The sequence below is a fragment of the Jatropha curcas genome, chromosome 10, assembly GCF_041381405.1.
Source record: "Jatropha curcas cultivar XTBG-Jc1 chromosome 10, XTBG_Jcur_1.0, whole genome shotgun sequence".
In the NCBI taxonomy this organism is placed as follows: Eukaryota; Viridiplantae; Streptophyta; class Magnoliopsida; order Malpighiales; family Euphorbiaceae; genus Jatropha; species Jatropha curcas.
This window is the reverse complement of record NC_143160.1, coordinates 20,291,199-20,299,573: the sequence shown is the minus strand read 5'-3', so window position 1 is coordinate 20,299,573 and position 8,375 is coordinate 20,291,199. Positions and strand designations below refer to the sequence as shown.

The 8,375-nt window shown below is 33.5% G+C and overlaps 1 pseudogene; it reads left to right on the top strand.

The window, feature by feature from the left end:
• Nucleotides 1–2,989: 2,989 nt before the first annotated feature.
• On the top strand, nt 2,990–7,927 carry LOC105644218 (DNA (cytosine-5)-methyltransferase 2-like; annotated as a pseudogene).
• Nucleotides 7,928–8,375: the final 448 nt, after the last annotated feature.

The following is an 8,375-nucleotide window of genomic DNA, read 5'->3' as shown; positions in this document are numbered from 1 at the left end:
GTTTGTGGGTCTCTTTAATCACTAGGTCAAGGCCGTTTTCCTTGAAATGATTGAATAAAAACCTTCAATCTAAGTGAAAAACACAAGTTTTCCTTATATTAAAAGTGGAGTTTTCAAAATAGTAGCATTTCCCTTAAGCAACCCAAAAAGACCCCTTTTCACATTTACCAATGCCCTATTTGTAACCAATTGGGGAAGGAAGGCCCTATTTTACGGCTTAGTGGCAAGTGCCACTGGTGGGCCCCAAAATCAGGCCGGGCACATTTTTACTAAATCAGTCCAGGTAGCACACAAAATGAGGCACACCGAGAAGCGTGTCAATGGACCTGAAGTGCTTCCCAACCCGATTTCGCTGCAAAACCCCTAGAAATCTGAAAAAGTAAAAAACAGTCAAATAACTCAATTATCTTAGCCACAGACCATCGATCCGAGAAACAGTGATCGGATGTCCTGATTCGATTTTATGCAAAAAAAGATTATCATCACTAAGCTTTTTGGGGCAAAAATTGAGTGTCTACAATTAATATTTGAGTTCTTTGTTGAAGATAAAAAAAGATTAATTTCCTTAGCTAGTATGAAGAGGGTTGAGAATAAGAATCCATTTAAATCCTCTTATGCCTTTTTATTCTCAACTAGGTTTAAATATGTCCACAAAGAGGCTTTGGAGTCACCCTATAATCAAAGCTGCTCTAGACAACTAACTAAAATACCCATAAGTCTTGAACTTTTGCTCAAATAGATGAAAAAAGAATTTATACTACTTAATTAAATGGAATTGATATAGTTGATTACATAAAACTAGTTAATTACTTGAGGTGTTGCTTCAATGAAAAAAAAAGAACAAAGAAGCAAAGTTTGTCTTTATGTTTGTGTGTGCATAGGGGAATAGTTTAGCACCACTATCTATAAGGAAGTAAGTATTGCCAATGGACAAGTTCCTTGGATTTTTTATGTTTTGTTTCTTTACTTCAAAAATGAAAAACAGGAATGCTAGACAATTGATTTAATTGGTTTTATTTTTTTAGCTCTTTTTTACTCTTATATAATGAAAGCTTGAACCTAAATGGCATATTGGTGTTTGTATAAATTTTGGGTGTTTGCCAAGTAAATGATTCTGCCATATTTTATAAGTGAACATAGATAGATAGATAGAAAAATTCATCCACTTATAAGTGAACTTTAGTCATGAAAAGATAATGACAGCTTCTTAAACAACAAATATGACCTTCTATGTCTAGTTTCAATGATATGCTCAACCATTCTTGGGTTCTACATTTGAAAAATACTCTATTATGAATGGATTTATTTTTACATTTTTTATTTTAAGATACTTAAATAATTAATTGCAGTTGCAGATGAGGTAATTCATTAGCAATATTTTATGAGTCATCATTTTATGAATGGATTTACTTTTACATCTTATGATTTTAAATACCTAATGTTGACCTTTCAACAATTTAATGAATGAATTTGTTAGAGAAGACATCATAAAGTTTGAGTCATTCCCTACTATCACCACTTCGCTACCCACCTTAGCAAACAATATTATATAATATCCTTTAACTTGCACAAGAGATTGAAATTATTTTCTGAAAAATGAACACAAAAGAGACATAAATGTGTGAGATTTATCCACTAATAGGGGAATCTTCCAGTTTCAATATGTTGTGTTGGTGGTGCAGAAAGTAAGCATATTTATAATCAGATTTGAATTTACCCTTTTTTTTCTGCTTCATCTCAAGTGATTCTACTATACAAATCTGCATTAAACACTTTGTATGGTCCAACCTCAAAAAAGGGATTTTAGCTTACCACCAATTTTATATTTTCTGCTACGTTTTGTAAAAGTATATAAAATCAAGTTTTTCTCTTGTCTCTAATTCATTTATCTTTAATGAATTCCTAGCTTTGATTGGCAAATCTTATGTTCCGTTAAAGAAGCATATTATTTTGTAGGATTGATGAAGAGTAGACACCAGAAGATGCTGAAGATGGTCCACTAGAGCTACCTTTTATTGATGGAGAAACAACACAATTACTTTTCATTTATGGAGAACGAACACTAGAATTGTCTTTGTTTTGATTGAGAGTTTTTCTAGTGGAATATTTTGAGATTATTGTGTTGAAACTTAATATATTTTTTGTTTTTTGTTGTTGAAGACATTTTAATAACTATTTATCATGAAAACCTGTGTAATGATGGTGATCTCAATGAACATTTATTTCGGTAATTCGGTTAATCATAAAGTTTCGGTTAAATTCGGTCGGTTAATTAATTCTCCATTTTCTTGAACTTTGGTGATGTTAATAATCAAAATTACTTTGGTCAAAATGATTTGTTTAAATTCGGTTAAACAATTAATTCAGTTAAGTTCGGTTAACCAAAAAAAATTTGATAAAAAAAGTTCTGTTAAAAAATTTAATCAAATTGACCGAAATGGGAATGCTCACCCATAGGAACCGGTAGTTTTAAAACTGTCTAAAAATGGTTTAGTTCCAATTTTTCTTTGAAATCAAACCTGGCACTTTTGTAATCGAAACCAGTGGTTTTGAAATTGTGGTAAATGGTAATGCGTAATTGACTAGTAGTAAGTTGAATATAGCTGTATGGATAAATGAAAGGGTATAAAGTAATTTTAATACAATTTAAGTTACCTTCTTGAGGAAAAAACCCTTTTTAAGTTCTTAATCCTGATTCTATTGCGGTTTGCTTACACAATTTGTTAGCAATACATATGAGAAAGTAAATATGGCTACACAAGAAAGTTTTCCAAAATCCTACTTTCTACCTAGATTACCTAAATTAAGGTTTTTATTCAAATTTACTTACCAAATTGGCAAACATACACCAAGGAAAAACAAGAACCATTTGGGGCTATTGTTGCTTCTCTGATAACAGATTATTTTAGGGAGTTTCTTGTTCTCTTTCTTGCCATTGTTGCAGAAATTATTTTCATTTTGGAACAATCTATGGAAGCATAAAGGAGAAATGGGGTCAATGAGAAAATTGAATGAGAATGATGACCCAAATGAAGAAAACAACAAGAAATCAGGTGATTATATCTGTTTTATGAGCTTTTTTTCTCGGTAAAGGAAGTGTATAATCTATACATTTGGAGAGAGAAATTTGTTCTTTTTCAAGATCAAGAAGTGTTCCATCAATGTATATAGCATTAAAATATATAATAACAGTAGGAATTTGTGCTTCTCTTTTTTTCTTTGAAATGATTCTTTTACTTAATAAGAAGTCAAGTCTCTGCATTGAACCAATCTTGTCACATACATGCAGAATTATAAGCAGTTCAACTTCTGAATGTAATTGAAAATGAAAATTCAGGATTTTTTCTTGTTCCTTTTGAGTTAAGAATTGTGTTTTCTTAAAGATGAAGCAATGTAAAGATTAGAAGAACTTGTACTTAATTTTCTTGTTCTACTTAGAATTCTCATTTTACATGTTAATTTTCTTGTTCTTCTTAGCAATATCATTTTTATAGGGTTGGTACTTGGTTTGCGCTTAAAATCTTTTCATTCAAGTCAGAAATTAATTCATGCCCCTTTGTAACATTAGGTTAAATAAAAGACAGTGACAATGTTCAAGCTCATGCTACATTTCTTGGTGATTTAGTTATTTGTTTACCTACTTCAAACTGTCCGAGTAGCGAGGCAAGTGGTATATATTTGCCTAATGACTTGCCTATTAGTTATCTTCAATCTAGAAGTAAACTCTGCCATTCATTCACAATCCGCTCAACTTATTATTTTGGGTGCATAATATGTGCTTCAAGACCATTAATTCATGCAAGCGGTTGAAATCTCTTTAATTGATAATGCATGTAGTATTTGTTGCAAGATTCTCATTCATTGTTTGAACAACATTGTTTATCGTTAATTCCGTTAATTTATTTTCTGTTGAATGTTTCTATATGGCAATTAAACTTTATTTCTCCTTAGGAATATCATTTTTAAAGGGCTGGTACTTGGTTTGTGCTTAAAATCTTTTCGTTCAAGTTAGAAATTAATTGATTCCCTTTTGTAAGGTTAGGTTAAATTAAAGACAGTAACAATGTTCAAGCTCATACTACATTTCTTGGTGATTTAGTTATTTGTTTACTTACTTACAAACTGTTAAGAGTAGCGAGGCAAGTGGTATATATTTGCCTAATGACTTGCCTATTAGTTATCTTCAATCTAGAAGTATACTCTGCAATCCATTCACAGTCCGCTCAACTTATTATTTTGGATGCATAATGTGTGCTTCAAGACCAATAATTCATGCAAGCGGTTGAAATCTCTTTAATTGATAATGCATCTAGTATTTGTTGCAAGATTCTCATTTATTATTTGAACAACATTGTTTACTGTTAATTCCGTTAATTTGTTTTCTGTTAAATGTTTCTATAAGGCAATTAAACTTTATTTCTCCTTAGCGATATCATTTTTATAAGGTCGGTACTTTGTTTGCGTTTAAAATCTTTTCGTTCAAGTCAGAAATTAATTCATGCCTTTTTGTAAGGTTGGGTTAAATAAAAGACAGTGACAATACTCAATCTCATGCTACGTTTCTTGGTGATTTAGTTTTTTGTTTACTTACTTCAAACAATCAGAGTAGCGAGGCAAGTGGTAATATATTTGCCTAGTGACTTGCCTATTAGTTGTCTTCAATTTAGAAGTAAACTCGGCCATTCATTCACAATCCGCTCAACTTATTCTTTTGGGTGCAGAATATGTGCTTCAAGACCATTAATTCATGCAAGCGGTTGAAAATCTGTTTAATTGATAATGCATCTAGTATTTCTTGCAAGATTCTTATTTATTGTTTGAACAACATTGTTTACCGTCAACTCCGTTATTTGTTTTCTGTTAAGTGCTTCTATAAGGCAACTAAACTTTATTTCTTTTTGATAGATTTCTTGCTGCCTGCAGAGGTTTTATTTGAAGTCATTACCTTTTTTTTCATCTTCTGGTTTTTGTTATCCTTCTTTAGTACGTCATAAATTTGAGATCATTTATTGTCCTAGCTTCCTGCTCGCTGTGATCTTTACAATCCATTGGGTTTCCTTTACCATGTTCCCTGTAACTTAGATTCTTGGTGAATATCTTTCCTTCTATTTTGTTCTTCTATCTTTTTCTGGAGCCATTTATGGGAATGTACTATCACATTTATCTTTGTAATTTCTGTGTTCTTTTTTTTCTTGCTAACTGATTGGATCAATCATTTTAGGGGTGGTTGAAAATCTGATCAGAAGAGAAGGAGGGCAGCTGCTTGCTCATAATTTAAGGAAAAGTCAGTAGACTTCTCAAATGAATCTTCACTTGTGGAAATTAAAGTCGAGGAGATGGTGGAGCATGAGACTCAGGCCTTTCGTTTGACATCTGAGATGGGTAATCGTCTAGCCAACAGAAAACTGAAAGATTTTTACTTTCCATGATGCTGATGAAAATCCAAGGACAATTGAGATGTTGGAAATAAAGGACTTGTTCATTTCATGTGTCAAGTTTGCCCGTGGAAGAAAGTTCTGGCAGGGAAAAAGAAAAAGGGTATATGTGCAATAGCTTTGGAAGGATTAAGTCATGGGCCATTTCTGGGTGTGAAGAAGGGTCACCTGTCGTTTGGGTCTCAATTGATTTAGCACATTATAATTGTATCAAGCCTTCAAATAAATACAAAAATACTGTATAATCTTTTTTTTTTTTTTTCTGAAAAGGCTTGGGCGTGTGTGGAGGTATACAGAAAATTATCAAGGAGACATGGTGGAAACCCCAATTTGAGAGTTGATGAACCGATTTCAGGAGTTGTTCGTGTAATGCGAAGCAGTAAGAACTTTCCTCAAGGCATGTCCATCCAGGATTTCATAATCTCACAGGGTGAATTTATTCATAATCAACTTGTAGATCTGGATGCAAAATCACAGAAGAATGATCAGATGTTTACAGGCTTACCTGTGCTTGTGGCCCTTAAGGAAGAGAAGAAAAAATCTGAGAGTTTCTTGTCTCTAGAAACCATTACATCAGGTGGGGTTCATAATACTAGTCTGAAAATTGCCAGAGGGTTAACTAATCAGTCCACTTCATCCACTTTTGGGCTTGAGGAAGATGAGGACACCGGTTGCTACAAGAAGAAGAGAACTGGATGTCAATGAATTGGAACAAACACCAATCTTCAGTTCCTTTATCAAATTTCTTTATCAAGATCAATGAGGCTGACATTGCAAATGATTATCCTTTTCCTACATGTTACAAGACCTCTGTTGAAGAAACTGATAAGTTTCTTGTCATTTACAACTTCCTGAACATGTGCTTGACCAATTGGACGCTTCACAATGCAGATGCTCGGCTGATTTCTTTGGAGCTCCTTCCTTTGAGGCCTTGTGCTGATATTGACGTGATGATATTTGGGTCAGGTAATATTACTCAGATTGAAGATGGAAATGAATATTGTTTTGATGTTAACTCGAACCAGTCTTCATCAGATTCTAACGAAGGGCAGAGTGCAATTGGACTTCCAATATATTTAAGTGAAATTAAAGAATGGAAGATTGAGTTTGGTTCTTCTATGATTTTCATATCAATTCGAACAGATGTGTCCTGGTATGTACATGTGGCTCAAATTAAAGTGTATTTGATGGTACGGCCATGCCATATTTTTTTTTTTTTCCGTTTTCTTTGATCTCATTAGTTTGTTTCTTTTCTTTTACCTGCAAGTACTTCATTGAAAATTGAAAAGCAGAAATATGAAATCAATGCACATTATTTTCTAGTGTTATTAGAATCTTAAGATTTACGATTTGAAAGAGACAGACTACCTTGGAAAAAAAGAGGACGATGAAGTTATGGATGGAGAAGAACAAAGTGAAGAGGAAGATTCTGAAGAGCCTGAAGAGGAGAAAATGCAAGTTGGAAAGGAATTTGAAAACTCAATCAAATGCAAAACCAAAATCATTGGAATACTTTAACCAGGATAGAAGATGGCAAGGAGAGTTACTGGGCAAAACATGCGCTGACAAGGCTCTTTACTGGCAGGCCTTAGTTCACGGAGAAAAGGTTGCTTTTTGGTGATTTTGTACAGTTGAAAACAGAAGAAACTGATCAGTTTCTTCCCATATACTATGTGTAGTGTATGTTTGAAGACTCAGATACGAGAAAGGTGGCTCATGCAAGACTGTTGCTGTATGGATTTCAAACTGTCCTTGGTAGCACTGCAAATGAAAGGGAGCTATTCTTTAAAAATGATTGCACTGAATTTGAATAAGGTGATGTTAAACAGAAAGCGGTTGTTGACATTCAGTTGATTCCTTGGGGTTATCGGCATTGGAAGTATAGAATATTTAAGGATAAAATTGAAAGAGAATGAGCAGAGGATCCACCAATGGAATTCTACTGTAAAAGCCTATATGTGCCTGAGAGAGGGGCGTTCTTTTGTCTACCAAAAGATAAGATGGGTCTAGGGAATGGATCTTATGATCCTTGTGGAATGAAAGAAATGCAAATAGAAAAGGAAAGCTTAAAGTCGAAATTGCCCAGCAATAGTTTTGTATACAAAGGAACTGAGTATCACATGCATGATTTTGTCTATCTAGCTCATCATAATTTTGCCGTGGATGGTATGGAGCATGGAACTTTAAGAGTGGGAGAAATGTGGGGTTGAGACCTTATGTTGTATGCCAATTGCTGGAGATTCAAGTGAATAAAGCATTAAAACAAGCCTCCCCAGAGTCTATTCAGATTAAAATCAGGAGATATTTTAGGCCAAAGGACATCTCAATGGAAAGAGCATATTTCTGTGGTATTCGAGAAGTAAGGAAATGTTTGGTGTTAATATTATGTGGAGTAAGTTACAGAAATGCCTTAATATTAATATTATTGATCATGTGGATTAGTGACACATTTAATGTTATTTCTTATTCAAATTGAGTTCATATCTCTTTAATCCTCCTCCACATTTCGAACATCGGGATCGAGGAATTGATAGAATATTCCTATATGGTTTAAAAAGAAAATATGTCAAGTGATGCATGAAGAAACACAAATCAATACAAATATATACAAGCAAGGGGATAGGAGTTGGAAAATACATGACCTCCACCCTTATATTGCCGACACACAATTCATGGTTAAAAGTCTATTTAAAACTCTAGGACAAAATGGTTGGGGCCATAAAATATCATGGGATTTGGACCGACGTCCCTCGCATTTATAGGATGAATGCCACAATTTTAATTTATTATGTTAACCCTAAAGAAAGGGACTAAGGTCATTACATGAGTTTTGGTCGGTATTAGGTTCCATAAGCGAGAATTGCTTGTTTCCTCCCATTTAGCTTTGCGCCTAACCCAATGGTGATGACAAATTGTGACAATTCTTTTAATATACCAAGA